Source organism: Coturnix japonica, chromosome 4, assembly GCF_001577835.2.
Source record: "Coturnix japonica isolate 7356 chromosome 4, Coturnix japonica 2.1, whole genome shotgun sequence".
Lineage (NCBI taxonomy): Eukaryota > Metazoa > Chordata > Aves > Galliformes > Phasianidae > Coturnix > Coturnix japonica.
In genome coordinates, this window is record NC_029519.1 from 76,126,682 (window position 1) to 76,144,998 (window position 18,317).

At 43.2% G+C, this 18,317-nt stretch overlaps 1 protein-coding gene across 4 annotated transcripts in view; it reads left to right on the forward strand.

Annotated features, from left to right (window-relative positions):
• The first annotated feature begins 1,468 nt into the window (after positions 1 to 1,468).
• The window catches only part of FAM53A (family with sequence similarity 53 member A), a 60,257-nt gene continuing 43,408 nt past the window's right edge, over positions 1,469 to 18,317 (forward strand). For 2 of the 4 annotated variants that reach the window (XM_015862827.2, XM_015862830.2), the window contains exon 1: positions 1,469 to 1,586. The gene's annotated coding sequence lies outside the window, so the exon portion shown is untranslated. Of the gene's footprint in view, positions 1,587 to 7,715; positions 7,838 to 13,213; positions 13,401 to 18,317 lie in introns of those variants that run through there. The other 2 variants (XM_015862828.2, XM_015862829.2) reach the window with 2 other exon arrangements.

An 18,317-nucleotide genomic window follows, 5' to 3' on the forward strand; every position in this document is an offset into this window, starting at 1 on the left:
TCTGCGAACCTTTAATCTCTTGAAAGATCTTTCTAAAGAGAGGTAGGTGTTGATCTTCCAGAGAACTAGCACACCGATTTAAATATTCACTTGTGAATAACGAACAGCAAGGGGCACAACCTGGCAATGCTGTTTGAAGTGGGATTAGTTTTAAGGTATTGGTCTCTTAGAGTTAAAATTGGACATGGGTTGCCCAGAGAGGTGGTGGGTGCCCATCTCTATGGACACCCAAGGTCAGGCTGGAGGAGCTCTGAGCACCTGATGGGGCTGTAGTTATCCCTGTTCATTGCAGGGGAGTTGGACTAGGTGGCCTTTATGGATCCCTTCCGACTCAAATGATGCTATGACTGTGAAATAAGAAGGTGACAAGAGCAACGTGATCATTATGATGGGGTAAAGTCAACTGAAAACAACCTTCTGTATCACAGGAAAGGCATTGAAAATCTAAAGGACAGGTTGCAGAAGGCTGAAATAACAGATGCTTGTAAGAGGGATGCCAAGAGCTCGTTAGTAGTCACCGTTAATAAAATAACACCCGTAAGCCAGCGATGTTAGGCCTGTAGGCAAGAGTAAATCAGGGTTTGGTTTCTCAGAACGGTAGGGATTATGCACCCACATAAAACAGCCTCTGCCCTGACAAGCGTATGGTGTAATTGCTGTCCAAACACATCCCACTTCCTCGCTGCGATTGACTCATCGCTGTAAAACTCCCATAGGAATATTTCTTGCAGAATAACAAGCAGCTTTATTATCATTTTTTATGTTTTAATTGTTTTTATGCTATTTTTTTCTGGCCTCCATTTTAAAGAGATGCAACAGAAGATGGCCCCAGCCAGGCTGGACCCCAGGGGAGCCGCACCTGAGGTGATCCCTGAGCTATGAGGGGAGCAGGCAGAGGGCAGTGCAGCCCCACCATTACGCTGCATGAGAGGCCGAGAGCTGAGGGGAAGGCAAAGAAAATAGCCGGACCTGATGAGGGAAAACCGCTGTGGTGGGTTGGAGGAAGCTGAATAGCCCTGCTCCAGCCCACAGGGACTCCCATTTAACCCAGTCTCTGTGCCACCGCCGCCTAGAGCAGCTCAGGCAGCCTCAACCGCCTCCCGCCCACCCTGAGGTAATCCCCTCACAGACGCCGCTACGCATGCGTACGCTCAAGGCAAGGCGCACGGTGCCGTAAGTTACGCCACCAGCGTAACAGCGCCCTCCTTGCGGTCCCATCCGGGAACGTGATGACGTCATCCCCCCTCCGCTAATTGCGTAGTTATCGCTCTGCACAACGCACCTCCCTACGCTCCCCGGGGCAGCCAATCAGAGAAGGCAGCCGCAACGCCTTCTGGGAAATGTAGTCTGCCGCCACCCCACAGCTGTACGGCCCTACGGTGCACAGCCCCGCCTTCCGCCTCTTGTGGGCGGGGCTAGAGCTCATGGCGGGCCAATAGCAGAGCGGGTGAGAGGTCGGCGGGAGGGTGCTTTGACCAATAGGAGCGCGTGGGAGCAGGGAGGGGGCGGAGCCAGCTGTGTTTTGTTCAATTGCCATTGAGGAGCCTGGTCCATACGCGGAGGGGAGGCGGCCCGTGCGGGCGCAGGTAGCGGCTGCGGGTTCGGGGCGGGCAGGGGAGGCCGCGGGGCCGGGTAGCGGGTAACAGACGGCGGGTGGGAGCAGGGTGGGTGGTGAGGCCCCTTCATGTGTGTGTATGTGTGGGAAGGGCACCCGGGGCTGCCTTTCCCTGTGAGGACGTGTGGGGTTGGGGCTGAGCCTGGCTCCATTTTCCGCTGTTGTTATAGGGAGAGTCGGGATGGCAGCAGGAGGAAAAAAAACCATATGTAATGACGATAATCTTGTTTTCTAAAGAAAACTGCCTCACAAAAATATATTATATTGGCATTCGGGATCTTAGTTATTTAGTAGCTCTCCAGGCCTTTGTGCTGGTATCGCTTCCATCCCCCAGCAGCTCGGTTCTGAATGACGGCCTCAGCTTAACGGGGCTGAAGCGTCAAACCCGCAACTAAACGGGCTCTTTGTGCTGTGCCAGCTTTAATCAAGGCTTTGTTCTGGTTCTTTGCTTCGCCAAATGTTTTCCTGCAGCCTCTATGTAGGATTCCATAAGAGGAATCGTGGGGATTTTGAGGTGGCTGGAAGGGTTTGTGGGGCTGGCAGCAGGAGGTGGCCCTCTGGGTTAAGCATTGCGTCACTCCTCTCTTAGCAGACAGCTGAAAGTTGAGTGGTTTTCTCTTTAGTTAAGGCCTACGTCCTCTATAAGCACTGAGAAAATCCCCTTGCTTTATAGCAGCACTGTTACTTAGGGGGTAATAGGTTGCTCTCAGTCCTGAGCTCCAGGCCTGGGGCAGAGCTCTGTTCTGCTTTGCTGTGCTTACATTAAAATTAGCTCTTGAGAACGTTGATTACAGCCCTTATGGTTACGCTGCCTCCGATTCATATCCTAACTGCTAGGAAACGTTTTCCATCCAGGCCATTTTTGGCAAGAAGCAGAAGGTTTCTGCACGCTGCGGTGAGCTGAAATATTTCTGGGTAGGTTTTAATTGTGAATGTGCTGATTGCTTCGGGTCAGGCTTAGGGAACGTGGAGCACAGCGTCTGCTGAATGGCAGAAACTTTCCTAACAGAGCATGTGACTTGAGATCTGGTTTTATTGGAGGTGCACTGGGCATGATATAAGAGCTTGTATCTTTATAGTTGAATGTATCTTTACAGTGGGATGCCTGGGAGACACACATTCTGAGGCAGAAAATAGTGTGTATTTTAGGGAACCAAAGCATACATCCAGATCAGCTTAACACAAGGTGGTTTCCATGTGGTTAACGTGGAGCTGCTCACTTAAATTGTTTGCTACTCATTTATTATGGGAAATTCTGTGTTAATATCAGTTATTTTTACTCACCCCTCGTTTTAAGGCTCTTTGGCGTGTGGAATATAATAGCACATACTGGCTATTAGATATAAACTGAAAATGATCTACAAGATCCTTCCCTAATGATACTCCTCCAGGCCACCTTGTGCTGGTGGTGGCCATCTGCCTGTCCTCTCTCAGCCTGTATCTGCCAGCGTGTAACTCAATGCTATTGTCTCTTAACTTGAAACTTTTCAAGTTAAGTGGTTGTGAAGAAACGCCTTAGATTGGGCATAGCAAGTTTCTGTATTTCCTCTTGAACGCTGTTGAGTGCAGGGTGCTGTGATTGGGGAGAACGAGGAGACTGAAAGAAATACCTTTATTTGCAATGTTGTGTTATGGTCTTTAGAAGCTCAGAGCATGGCGTAAACCTGCATTTATGGCAATAAACTGTGCTGAGAATAGGAAAGTTGAACTTCCAGATTAATTTATTGCATTGATTGTTTTACTTTCAAATGGCGTGTGGGGCTGATTCTTTCCTATAAGAATTCCTTGAGAGTCTGGTAACCATTATTGTGGCTGCCTTGTTTTAGTACCGACCCCTTTTCCCTTCTCTCTCCTTTCTCCCCCTTCCTCTATTGCCTCCCCCAATCTGCATTCCTTTGTGCTAGCGGTGATGATGGCAGTTCTAGTCACCTCCTGTGGTTTGATAGATTATTCCCTTTAGAAACATGTGTACTTAAAACTTTCCAAACACGATTCTTTTTTTTGCTCCCACATTTTTTTGGATGATGTTTTGTTTGGAGCATTTTGTCCTTTTTGTTTTTTGCTTTAAACAGCAGCGAGAAATCTCGTTAAACCTTCAATGGAAAGTATTAGTACTTATATTGTTGTTTACATTTCTTTTTGCATAGTTGGGAGGTGATAATATACACAGCAATTTTGCCTTTTGGCAGCACTGAGTTTCCTTCAAGCAAACAAGTTATGTTCTTTTAGAAGGGGACTTTGTTTGCTTGGAGTTTTTATTCCTATAAAGTAAATTTAGGCTATTTTTAAACTATTATACTTGTCATCTGTTGTTCATGGACTACGTTGAGTGCAGAGCCTAATATGAAGAGGATTGTCTGCTCTCTAATATTAATCTGCTTTTTTTCTCTTTCTCGAGACAATCAGTTCATGCAGTGAATGTCATCAACGAGCTGGCGAGGAAGTCACAACTGTCAGTGTTTTGTAGTGGGCAGAAAGAACTTGTGAAGGCTGTGTTTGTGTGAATTGCAAGCTTGGGGTGAGGCAGCAGGCAGGGCTGTTGCTAAATACGTTATCTGGGTTATGGCTCTTGGTTTCCTGACAGCAGCATTTCTTTCATGAAAGCAGCTGAAGATCACACTTTAGAAATAAAGAAACTTTCTGTATTCTATATTATATAAAGACAACTTACTGAATTGCAAAACCAGAATGATACAGCTAGCTTTGCACTGCTTGTATTTGTGTTATTGAAATGCAGGCCATCACCTGTGTAATGCTTAGTGGTGTTAGCCATAAGAGCAAGGGTTCTGATTATCTAATGTTAGCATCGCTGCTTTGAATTTGGTGTGGCAACTGAAGACCTGTGAAAATGAGCCTCTAGTAGTTAAGGGTAGGGATGCACACTTGCCATGGTAAGTCAGGTTGCAGGCCCAGAGCTTTGGGAGCACAGAAACACCCTCACCCAGTGCCAGAGATGGTGATTGCCCTTCGATGCGTGTGGATACAGATAGAGCTAAGGGTGTGAAGCCAAACTGTGTTTTGGCCGTTGCTGTCATTAGAAGTGTTTGCAGAACTGTCTCACTACAATCAGAAACGTGTGTCGTTGCAGGAAAGGCATCTGAGATGGAAGAAAGCAGCTTTTGCTGAGCTTTAAAATTGGAACCCAGCTGGTACAGGAAAGGGTTGGTGGAATGACTGCAGCAGCAGTGTCTGCACCTTTACTTTTGTGCTGAGGTCTGTGGTTTGGGAAGATAGGACACGAGTTCCTCTTTCCTTCAGGAAACCCGTTTCTCCTTGTCAGCCCAGGCAGTTACCTTGCTGCTGCTTCTTAGTGCATTTAAAACTTATGGGTTTATGGAAGATTATAGTTATAATTTCTATATTAGTACCAAAGTGAGTTAACTTATTAAAAACAAACAAGAACCTTTACTGTCTTAATGGGACCTCACAGGACAGGGCTGTGGCTCGTGTTCTTCACTAGGAGAGTGGTTAGGCCCTGGAACAGGCTGCCCAGGGAGGTTGTGGATGCCCCGTCCTTGGAGGTGTTCAAGGCCAGGTTGGACGGGGCCCTGGGCAACCTGATCTAGTAAAGGTGTATGTTTGGTGGCCCTGCCAGGCAGGAGGGTTGGAACTAAATGATCCTTGAGGTCCCTTCCAACCCGGGTCATTCTGTGTTCTACTGTCACCTTTCCTTGAGCCAAGAACAGGAGTAATAGGAGCTTCTGTTGGTGCTATATTAACTTTAGGTCTCTAATTTGCATCTCAAATAACATTGCGAACAGCTTTAATGCCTCTGAGGGGTTTGGGAGGTTTTTGAAATTTGTATGGTAAATGTGCTTTTCAGCCTAATTGGGCAGCTCATATTATTATGGTGTGTTTAACTCTGTGCAGTTTGTGTTGAGGTAAATGATACTACGTTCTTCCTTCACTACTCTGCACCTATATTATGTCTTGTTATCTTGTTTGTAGCTTTACATTTTGCAGTCTTCCTGTTTTGCACTTCATGCAATTCCTAGTGGATACTTGAGTTCTCTATTCTGCTTGTCAAAGCTTGTTCATAGGGCAAATTCTTGTCTTAAAGTTACTGCTTCCTTTAACTCCCTCTACTTTCCCACTGACAGATGTCTTCCTTTGAGGGTTAGTTGACCTCTTCTGATTTTAGAGGGGTGAAAACTTGAAGGAAGAAAAAAAAAAACCAAATTGCACGTCAATGGGATCTATCAAACCCTGTTGCTTTATGAACTTCCAGACTCAAAATCACATGCAGGATGTGAAAAAAGCTGGTGTGTTTGGAGTCTGCTGTGCTGTAGAACGTGACTCAAACATGGAATAGTGGAAATGTGCTTGGCCAAGTGGCTCTGGAACAGAAATCTTTTTTAGCTTGTCTATCACAGTGTTAATAGCAGTGGCTAATAATTACTTGTTCTGTCCTGCTTGGAATGGAGCACAGAGCTGCGTAAGCACGCCCTAAGACTGCTGCTGTGCTTCATAGCATCATTTATTTCATGGTATTTAGTGAGGAGGAGGAGAGAGGAGTGATGAGAACAGCATCTGGTAAGTAGCTGATCAGTGAACTGGCTAAACATGGTATATATTCTAGTGAAAAGGAGAAAGGAGTGAGTACCTAGAACCTCATCTTTGGTTTTTTAGAATACAGTTAGAAATAAAACCAAGTTGATGAATTTGGGGTGTGTGGGTAACTTGGGCTTAAGAGAAGTGCTGTGGATTGCTGTAAGGGCCCGGAAGGGTGAGATAAGAACAGCAGAGCTCCTGGTTAGGAGAGAATACTATTGTCACTGAAACATGGGCATGAAGCCCATGGCTGCTCACCTCTCTGGACATGGTATTGCACTTGAGCGTAGGTAGGTGTGTGTTCACTTAATGTGTCCATTAACACTGCATACTGACCAGGATTGTTCATGTCAGTGTTTGAATAAGAAATCATGGTACTCTGGAGGTGAGACAGGCTGCTTGTTGCACTTACTGTTTAGTTTTTTGTTTGTTTGTTTGTAAATCTGTTCAGAATGTTGACCTATAGATCAGATTTGTATCCAGTGAGCCATTTATACTACCAGAACTATTACAGAGGGGGAAAAATACATTGTATTTTACCTGATGTGTGCTTCTTGACCTGGGTGTCCTGGTGGATGACAGGTTGGCCATAAGCAAGCAGTGTGCCCTCATGGCCAAAAAGGCCAGTGATATTTTGGGGTACATTAAAAAGAGTGTGGCCAGCAGGACAAGGGTTGTGATCCTGCTCCTCTACTCTGCCCTGGTGAGGCCTCATCTGGAATATTGTGTCCAGTTCTGGGCTCCCGGTATAAAAAAGACGGGGATCTCTTGGAAAGAGCCCAGCAGAGAGCCACAAAGATGGTGAAGGGCCTGGAGCATCTCCCCTATGAAGGGTAAGTGAACTGGGTCTGTTTAGCCTTGAGAAAAGAAGACTGAGAGGGGACCTGATCCAGATCTATAAATATCTGAGGTGTGAGGGGCAAAGTGGTGAGGCTGGTGTCTTTTCAGCAGTGTTTGGAGACAGGACAAGGGGAAACGGACAGAAACTGGAGCATAGGAAGTTCTGCATGAATGTGTACAAGAACTTCTTTACAGTGAGGGTGATGGAGCACTGGAACAGGCTGCCCAGAGGGGTTGTGGAGTTTCCTCCTCTGGAGATATTCAAGACTTAACCTGGATGCCTACCTGTGTGACGTAGTGTAGGGAACCTGCTTTGGCAGGGGGGTTGGACTCGATGATCTCTTGTCCCTTCCAACCACTATGATTATGTGATTCTTAGGTGTCTTATTTGTGCTTAAGCTCTTAGTTCATTTTTTTTCCCCTGTTTAATGACTTCAAAGTTTGCATTTTCAATGTTCACGGGACTTATTTTGGGCACAGACTTCCTCTGACTAGCTGTAGCTAATGCTTTCTGCTTTGGCTCCATACGTTCCATATTTTGGAGTATATGATTCGTCTACAGCATTTTCTATGCACAGGAAGTTGAAGCTACAGCCTTAGGCTTGGCTACAGTAAGAGGTGTGTGTGTGTACTGTTGTGAGGATGCTCTGTGACACCACAGTGAAAGCCATTACATCTCTAGAGCACTGCTGTCAGAAGGAATATATGATTCTGGAATTTGTTGGTCAGAGCAGAAGGATACCGACAGCATACAGCAATGCTGCTGAAATTCTCATATTGCTGCGAGATATTGGACTTGATTTATTTCTGCGTGAGCAAAGTATGGGGCAGGTATGAGTTTTCTGTTGCCGTACCCCAAAGGCATTTGGACATGCAAACATTAACCTGTTTTCTGCAAGTTGAGAGGACTGACTTCTAGCTCATTCAGAGTAAGAGGGGTAGCTTCAAATTGAGATGGCCCCCAAAATAGTTGAAAAGGATGTGGGCTGGTTGTAAGCCTTATAGACAGCCGTGTTGTGCACCTAATGTGATTCATAAAAAGTTGGACCAGCTCTGCTTTTCCCCCAGTTCAGCATTTTGCTTGTCCTTGGCATTAAAACTCATTTTGAATACAGAGCTGGACATGTTCCTTTTTGCAGTGCAAGCTGACTGTCTAATCCCATGGGCACAAGGGACGTCTATTCTTATCCCTGTAGTAATATTGAACTGTTTTCTTTGTCCTCTTCCTGTTTTCTTGTGTTTTGTCTCTCCACATCTTCCTTTCCCCTCTCACCCAGCCTTGTGATGATTTTGGACTATATAAAGGCAGTGCATCTGTATCTTCACGGGAGGTCATGTTTTCAGCTCTAATTGTCCTTTTTGTTTTGTATTACCCTTAAGATAGCTTGCATAGGTATTCAAGTGTGGTACTTGAAGCCTAACTTTTCATTCTAGCTGAGACTTTCCTGTGCTGATTGGGTTGTTGTTTTCATGTGTGTTCATGTTTATGCATCTCCAGGTGCTTAACCCTTGTTTCAGGACCAGCTTCTTGCTCCATTGCAGCCAGCAGCTTTCTGTCCAGGCTCTCACCTTGCTGTTTGCTTGCTTAGTGCTGCCCAAGCACGACTTTCATAGCTGAATTGTATCTGATATCATTCAAAACAGATTTCCAGTGTGTCAAAGTTGTACAGAGTTTTGTTTTGCAGTTCTTTCTACATTTCTGCTGTTTGTTCCATCATTTGTTACTGACAGTGCAATCAGTGAATTGAACTGGATTCCTGCTGGTGTGTTCTCCTGTGTGCCACTGAGATCTACTCTCTGGGTATGGTTATCCAACAGGGGCTGCTCTCACTGTAGAGCCTTTGCTTGCCATCATCAGAAGTCATTGAACTTGACTGTGTGACCTCAGTGGCTCCTCTCCTGTCCCTAAGCCCTGTGCTGGGGTGCCAAAGTGAGCATGATTGCTTGCTGCTCACCTCCTCATTACCTTTTAGTGTTTAAAACTGAGATTTGGAGCACCGGTAACATGAATCTGACTCTTTTTTTTATGTCAAAGGGAAACTCACCTGGATGCAGTCAAGCACTGTTTTAATGCTGTTGGCTACAAAGTGTAATAATTTCTTGTAACCATTTCTACCCATTGTGTGCTCCAAGGAGACAGGCATCTATTCTTGGCAATCGTGCTGCAGTCTTAAATTCAAAGAAGGCTTTAAAAGATCTGATCATCCTTTTCTAGAAGCATTTAATGTTGGTCTGTAAAATCCTAGCTGAGAGTGCTCCAATGGTGTTACTTCTGACCTCCAGTGTGTTGCCAAATGTAAGGCAGCATCTCTTGGAACTGAGGTGTTAAAAGAGCGTGGGTGATGAAATGTGTATTACAGAATCTCAAGGGTTGGAAGGGACCTCAAAAGATCAAGTCCAACTCCCTGCTTAAGCAGGTTCCCTATGGTGGGTTGTGCAGGTAGGTGTCCAGACCTAGAAATTGATTAAATGTCACTTTTCTGTCATAGTAAGATGTATGTAGTAGTTCAGTTGCTCTTGGATTGAAAGTGAGATTAAATTTAATGCACCTTGTTTGTCAAAGTCTTTATTGAATAAGACTGTATTAAATAAATTGGATTAATTGAGAAGCTTCAAAGCAGCATTTCAAATAAACTTAATTGAAAATAATATATGACTCTGATCTTGGCTGCCCTAAGAGCAGAACTAGTGAGGGAAGGAAGGCAGAGGGGGGCTGGGGCCTTCCTTTCCCTGCTCCCCATTTCTCGCTCGAGTGGGATCAAATAACATAAAACCAGTTTGAGTTCTGAACTAGGTGAGCTGTTAAACCGAACCCAACTGAAGCAAATGCTTTTTGCACCTGTGGAGCAGACTGCAGCTGTCGAGAAGCTTGTTTATCACTGATGTTCTCTTTGGGTTCAGGTGCTCAGCCGCTGACTACCCTTGAATGCAGTGGTTTGGTGTTTCAGAACTTGAGCAGGAAACATATTACTGCTCTTTACAGACTACAGCGTGCTTAACCTTTGGTAGAGTGAAGATGCCAGAATCTCAGATGTAATCTCAGAGCCTTATTTTGAAGTGTGTTTAGATAAAGCACGCTATTATCGCTATTGAAAGATTTCACTTGAAATCTTTCGCTTGGAAGGCTGAGAGTTTTCAAGTGAAGAGCTGAAAGGACAAGCTTGCATCTCTCTTGCTGTTGACTGTATCTGATTAAAATCTTTACTGTTTTGTCCTTCAACTTGGTTACCAGGAGCTGATCTTGTCAGAATACAGTAAGCATCATTGCCTAAGAGGGGAGGACACTGATTTCTTGTCTAAACACTGGTGATCCTGTTGCACTCTTGCTCTTTTTGTCTTCATATGTATATGCTTGACTTCCTAGTCAAGCAATTTACCTGCCACCATTTAAAGCCTCAGCCTTTAAATCAGTAAAGACTTAAACCAGAAGATTTTATCTATCCCAACTTTCACTTGTCTGGTATTCTTGGGACACAGGTAAAACTGCACTGTACTAAGTGACACAATCCATGATACTTGTGTGCTGGTTGGCGCCTTGTGCCCACTTGTTTCCCATCCAGGAGCATGGTTTTGTATTAGGGCAATGAGCCCTATACTGGGTGAGAGTAAATACGGCTTGGAGTCCTGGGGACTTCAATAATCCACTTTGGCAAATGAATCTCTCCACAGGCCTTTCTTGTAGAATTAGAGACTCATTCATTAAACATCTGATAGAGTTGTGGTAATGCACATTGAAAATGCTGAGATTATCTTTTGAACCGAAGACCTAAAAAACAATGTAATTTTGGGGGAGTTTGTCCTCATTTAGTCTGTGCCTTGAGTTCTTTAATAGAGCATTTCCTGATTAAGCTGTTCAGTGCATAGTTGAAGGCTGAATGCTTAGACTAGAAAGGCCTTGCTTCTGGAATGATTTAGTGAACTAGGAGAGTCTAAGCTGCATAGTTCAAAGGGATTTATTGAAGTAGCTGAATATAAGCCTGGTTAGAAGGATGCCCCTGATGACACATCAAGCAGTGCCTGAGTTGAACATTGGAAGTCCACATGATATCGGTGTATGTGCTGCTGTCCTCTATTTCTTCCCATTGCTATGGGTACTTGATTTGTCTGTTCCATACAGTATCTTGTATCTGCTCAAAGCCCTTCTGTGCTCAAGACAGATGATATAGCAGCAAGCTTGGACAGTTGTTTGCAAGCCTGAAGAGGACTTTGTTGCATAGCTCTGCCTGTAACTTACTTTGCTTCCTGAAGCTTTTGGGTTTTATATAGAAATAACCCAAACAATGCAGTGCTAAAATAAGGGCATACTTGCTTGCTCACTTGATACAATTACAAAATGGTCTTCTGGAGAGTTACACTTTTCAGACAGATTGAAACTTTCCTAAATTGGGTGCAGCTCCGTGTGTCCTGAGGGAAACGCTGCTCTTAATATGGAGAATTAGGGCAGTAAGGCTGGGGGAGTGTACTTGGTGTTATTACAGGCACCGAGATGCATGGATATTTACAGAACACTGCTAAGCTCTTGAGTTCTAAATTTAGCAGTGTCTTTAATGCACCAGCTGTACTACTTATTGAAAAAATATTTGATCTGCCATAGGTTCCTTGTTTTTAACATCCATGCTTATAGAAAGGCTTATGTTTGAGAGACTTCCCTGTGTGCAGATTATGCAGCTTGTTAGGTCTCTGAAATGTCACGAAGCAGCATCTCAACACAAATGGGTTTCACCTGGCTTGAAACCTACAGCACAAACGCACTTGGGATCATAAAAACAAACTTAGTAGTGGGGCTTTTTGTTCTAAATGAGCCAGTCAGGTGTTTGAAACTGTGCAGAATGAACCTGAAGGCAAATAGGAGGAGGCTTAATAGGTGTATATGGGGGGTGAGGGGGATTTGTGTAATCCCTTAACACCAAGCCCATAGGGTTTGGCAACACAACAGCACTGCTACTGGATTTGGCCTTTCACAGGGGTCAGGGTGTGTGATAGTGACAGTGTTTGCTGCACATACAAGTTAGGGGTCAGTGCTATGTGTTTTTCAGGCCTATTTTTAAAGCATGTGTCTGTGTGACTTCTCATATTCAGTATGATCACTAAGGGAAAGTAGATGATGCTATTGCTTATCATTGTTTTTTCCCCTGCCTTTTCTCTAATTGGAGTGAGGCAAATATTCCAGTGGTAGAGCCAGTTTATCTTTGTACATTTCACAGCCTTAAAGTAATATGTTGTGAGTCTTGTATAAAGTGAATCATTTGCTTTAGTTTTAGGTTGGTGGTGCACAGGTTTCTCCATAAGCAAATATTCCCTTTATAAATTACTTTGCAGTGAGTGTGAATTTTGTATCTGACTAGATAGAAAAATAGCAGTCCATTGGTTTTTAAATGGAATATTTTCTAAATAGTCTATGGAGAGGGAAATTAAGTCTTCAATCTGTCAGTGATGCCATAGACTACAAGTAGAAGTAATACTCGTAAGTGATGATTGCCCATTAGATTTTGGTCTGAACTACTTAAATGGGCCAGAGAACCAAGTTTGAGCTAGGACAGTCTTGAAATAATGACTGTTGGCACGCTTTGTTTATGATTATAGCTAAAGCATGGAGTATGTGTGTTAAAGCCTCAGTAGAACAGACTTGTGTTCCTCAACTCAGTACAAGAGCATTTCTGTGGTCATGCTGAGGAGGAAAAAAGTCAGGCTCCCACACTGCAGGGAGATGACTGGTTATAGACCAATGCTGATAGCAACTCTGAATGTAGTAGATATTTATATCCTTAGGCAAAATTAATGAAATCCTTGCCTGTGATATATATAGTGGTGGATTATTTTTGGAAGGAACACTAAAAACAAGAGTATCTTCATATAGGATGAGACACAAGATGCGGATCATCTGTTCTCCTGCCTGACAAAGATACTTCAGAAGATGCAGGATCGCCTGTGTGTGATGTGAATGTTAACTTTTCCTCGGGTCTGAAAGATGGGTTGAGACTTCACGTTGATGCAAGCTGGCAATAATAAAAGCTTTAACCTTTGGCAGTGGGTTGAGCTCTTCCCTTTAAATTTCTGTGGTGATACATTACCTATTTAGGTGTGACCTGAAGGAAGTCTCATGAGCTTATTCCACCTCTGCTGCCATTGTTTCAAGAAATGTATTTCTGGATTCAGATTTTATGAAAACAGGCCTTTGTTCTGTATGTGTTTTTCAGCTGAGCTGGGTGGATTCTGCATTTGAAGGCAAACCTCTATGCTGAAGTATCACCTTTAAAGCTCTTTCCAGCACATCATCTGGCTGTGAATTCTGCAAACTGGAAACTGACGACTTCAGCCAGGATATTCTTTTTAGCTTAATTCTGGTTCTTCTGCTTGCAGATTTCTCCATCTCACATGGGAGGCTTTGAACAAGGTCTGTTTTTTCAATCAGAAAACTGAGTACTTCTTGTTCCCTTTGAGTTCAGAGGATTTGCCAAAACATGTTGCATTTTAAGGAACAGTCCAAAGGCTGTATTTGATGGTTCAGGCTTTGCTCCTTTCTTGCAGGAGCTTCTGCATCTGAAGCGTAGGGGTTAGAGTATGAAGGAATGTATAGGATGCTGACTTTGTTAGCAGCTTATATTTGGTCAGAGCTGTCTCATTGACCAGATGGTGCTGGAATGGTGATGCTGTAAGGTCAAAACGTAAGGAAATTCAGGGCTACATTGCCATTTCCCTGCGTTTGAGGCATGTGGACCTTCTATTTGTGCTCTTCTATTGCTGGAGGCAATAACAACCCAAATCCTATTTTTTATTTTCTCCTCAGTCTTAGAGTGGTAAAATATAGCCCTGTTTGCACGGTAGGTGAGGTATGTTCTTCTGTGGACTGTTTTGAGCTCTTTATATTGCTTATACTTCCTGAATCAGTGGAATATCTGAGAAACCTGATTCTAGTGTCCATCAGTTAATATAAAAGATGCCTTCCAGCATTTTTTCTTGTCTCTTTTTCTTGCAGTTTTCTGCTGGAGTTGTGGCAACCATAATCCAGGTTAGAACGCCTCATAATGTTGAGGCTTTCTTCTAATAAAAACTGGCTTATGAAAGAATTGTATGGAGAAAGCTGCGAGAGAGTCTGTAGCTCAAGAAATACCTTCCCAGTCTTTAAAGCTCTCAATTGCAGATGTTGGAAATAGTTTCTCTGGCTTCATTTTGAGTTTCAGCATGTATGGGAGGGTTTTGTTGAGCCTTGCCTTTTGTGTTGTGTCTCTTCAGGGGGAAGAACCACTGTTTAAACAGGATTTGTTAGCTGTGAAGCTGTGGTTATTAACCATATTTTTTTCACCCTGTTTGGATTAGAAACTTGGTTGTTCTAATACAGAACGTTTTTCTACATGCAGAGAACATTGGAAAACAGTGCAACAAGTGACTGGTGAAGTGCAAGGAGAGGGCTCCCATGGTATAACACATGGGACTGTCTGATACCTGACCTGTGAAACACCGATGAATAATTCTGTAGTGGCAGAAAACTTCATAATTAAAGCTTCAATTTAGGCCTGATGTGGAATTTTGGAATGCCTCAAAAGAACTGCCCTGCAAATTAGTGCTAAAAAGCACTGAAAATCCAGATAATTTTCTTAAAATGCAAACTGTTGATAACCTTTCTGGGCTAAAAGTTGGTAATAATAGTCTTATGTTACAAGGAATGCTTAGCCTCCCTGTGAACTTCTTAGCACTGTGGTAAATAGCGTGTTTTATAAGCAGAATGTTCTGTTTCCATTTGGAAGCTGGACTTGAGCATTGTGAGAAACTAGATATGATGTAGTTTCTTTCAGATGTCATAAAGGATTAGTTTAGAAGTTGAAAAGGAAACTCGTATTTGTGCTTGAAGCAAAGCAAAGTTGGGATGGGACGGACAATGCTTTGTTAGAACTTTATTGGCTTTGCACGGTGTTTCAATTTGGAAACGCTTCCTGGTTGCTGCAGGAGGTGCCAGGAGGCAAAAATCACAGCATTTTTTATCTGAGGTCCAGTAGTAAAATCATCTAGATCTGGAGTTAGTACTGCTGGGGTGATTAGCTGCTTTGGCTTGCTGAAGCAGAGATAATATTTTAAAGGACCTACTTATCCGAATTGGAATTTTGACTCTAGCTAATCCTTTTCTTCTGCTGGGAGCTGGCTAAGTATGTCTTTATGGGATTGTTGGTAATAAGGGCTCCGTGTAGTGAGCTGGGCAAAGAGTAAGAAATAGTATGAAGGGAAAAAAAAAGAGAACAACTTTGAGTATTAGTCCCATAGGTAGACCTGTGGAATTGCAATCATCAGAAACACCTACATTAGTATTATGGGCAAATAATCTAAAATCTTGTCATCTCTTCTTCTTTATCCAAGATGGAACTTCAGGGACAGAGGAGGAATAGAAGTGTTTCAAACAAATGTGAATTTTCCCAGCAAGAGAGCTGTTGCTGGAACATTGTGTCCTGCAGGATGCAGAGCAGTAGGAGTGTGTTGGAAATGAATCTGGCTGCCTCGCTCTCTAGGAGCCAAGAAGAGATTTCTGAATTGGCTTTAGATTCTTCATCAAGACTTTTCATCACTTTGAAAGCAGGTTGTCGGATGAGATGAGCCTCTGGCATCCTCTGACTGGGGAGGAGGAGCCGTATTTTTAGTAGTCTTCCCAAAAAAGACCCGAGTGACATCACTGAGAAGATGCAGAATTTGTGACATGAGCACTTCTCTCTCCACCCTTAGTTTTGGCCAGAGCTGTTATAAGGCTTTACTACTCGCGGCTAAAATTTTTAAGGAATAAGACTCTTCATATTACTATACAAATGCAGTAATAAAACCTCTTTAGTACTGCAGAAGAAGAATAACAAACCTATACTCAAATTGTGGGGTATTTGTCGTACAACAGAAATGTGAATTTGGAAATGATGGAGAGACTGATATCCATCACAGTCTCAATCAGTGAGGAATGTTAGCTTTGGCTTGCTGTTGCGTTTGGAGTTAGTTGGAGATATTTTTTTGTATCCCATTTATGTTATTCTTTTTCACTAGTCCATCTTTCAGCAATAAAAATAGCTGCTTTACCCCCCACCTCCGAGTTTAAGGAGATCCTAGCAAGATTAAGCCTCTCCCAGCACAAAGATGTATAACATCTTTTGTTATGCGTGTTTATCTTGGATGCCTCAGCTTTCTAGCTTCGACCTAATCAGGCTTCATAAAAGATGGTGTGCTAAGGGAAAGATGGCCCTAATCTTTTAGGACCTTACCAAGTTTGGATTTCCAAGAGCTATTGTTCTCTTCAGGTTTGGAGATCTCAGCAGCTGAGCAAGGCAAGTTCAGACAGAGTATGGAGTCTTCGTGACAGCAGAGCTGTGTATCTTTGGGATATGCTTGTGGCTTGTGTAGGGCTTGTGGTTGCAGTGGTAGGAAGAACTTAATGGCACAAAGAGCCCTGCAGTTAGGCTGCTGAATCAATGCAAATGCAGCAGGATCCATCCCAGCAAGGATGGCCGAAGGGTTCCTATGACTGAAAATCCAATTAGTTTGAAGCACCAAGCAGTAAGAGGGGCATTCAGCTTGATGAGAGTGCAGGGTGATTGGAAAAGAAAGTCACTTGCCTTATAACAGCTCTAGCACGAACATATTAGCAAGAAGTACATAAGGAGATTAACTACCAAAAGAAGTGAAAATACCTTGAGGAGTTTTTGTAGCCCATGGAACTTCCTTTTTGGAGGCATTGAGAGCCAAGATCTTGTAAAGCTTGAAAGTTCTGTACTGTAGACATATTAGTGAAGTCTTAAAATGACAACTGCCCAGAGGAGCTGGAGTGACCCTTAGAAACATCTCATTTTCTAATGGCCAATGTGAACTAGCAAAGATGAGGGAAATAATTCCTCGTAGAACATGAGTAGCTCAGCTCACGGCAGCTGGGACTTCTATGATTGAGTGAAGCTGCTGAGGCTGCAGGGCTAATTTCAGCTGGCTTTGTGCTGCTGGATTTGAGTAGGATAGGAGTATGGGTTGGAAAAGAGGAGCTACGCATCTTCAGACCTTGCTTTGGAACAGGGTGTGTGTGTGTGGGGGGGGGAATCTAATTCCTAATTACAGGAGAATCTGCTTGGCAGGTTGTCAGAGTGGATTACTTCTGGGTGAGGTAGGTCTGTGATGTGAGGTAAGAGGATGAGGGAATTCCCTTCCAAAGCATCCTTCTGGTTTGAACTTAAACTCATATTCTTCATGCTTGGTTCTGAGAAACTGAATTTGCTGGTGGGGGAGAGCACCAGTGAAGCATTTGAAGATGAGGAGACTAAGCAAAATGCAAATACATTATATAGCAAACTGGTTACAGATCAGAACCTTGCTCCTCTTCTTTTCCATAAGTTTATTGGATTTGCTTCTATTTCTGGGGGGAAAAAAAACCCTCAAAAGCCTAAAGCTTAGTAATTAAGCACCTGCTGAACTTTTCAGCTGTTTCTTAATAGTAACTTCTTAGCTGCAGAGATCTTAATCCTCAAAATAATCTGGAAGTCTTTGTGCTGGTTACTAGGTCCTTTGTTTGCATGATATATTTAGCCGGTATATGGATAACTTAGGCCATCCGTTCTGGTTTTACTTGTGTTTTGGTTTTTTAGATTGAGTTCCAACTTTTACCAGGGCTAGAAGGGAGGCAGATATCCCTTTGCATGACAATGCACTCGAGCTTCAAATAATACTTAGTAAAAAGAATACTTAGTAATAATACTTCAAATAATACTTAGTTCACATTTGCCCTTAAACTTGCTTGCTATTTCATGAATAATTCTTTCCATGGCAGATGCCTGCCTTGAAAAGGGTCTATGTAACTTTTACCAGTGAGCCTATCAATTTCAATGCTTCTGATATTTGACTCGGTGTAATTTCAGAACAAAAAATGGTAAATAGTTAAAATCTTTGGGTGTTTTCCTGGGAGATTGGGCACATTCAGTGAAGTGTCTACACATATCCAGATACCTGGGTAGCTTTATGTATTGATGTAAGCATTGCTTTGTTGCAAATAAAACAAGATAGGAGGATAGGGATGAAGGGATGGTCAGAAGTTGGGATTTTCGACAGCTCTCAGCCTAATTAGGGGACTGGCAAAATAGGTGTCTGTGGAGGTGACATAGTGCATGGCCAGCATATGAAATCATATTTGAGCTAACAAATTGGTACCAGGTTTCAAAGGTAATTGCACAAGACAATTAATACCTTGAAGTTTTAAGTGGGTTTAACTTGGGTCATGGACTCAAGGGACTTCTCTCTTGCTGCTATTGGTTACTTCAACAGCTGATAAGGAACATTGTGGAAAGGATGGAGTACTTTGCACAAA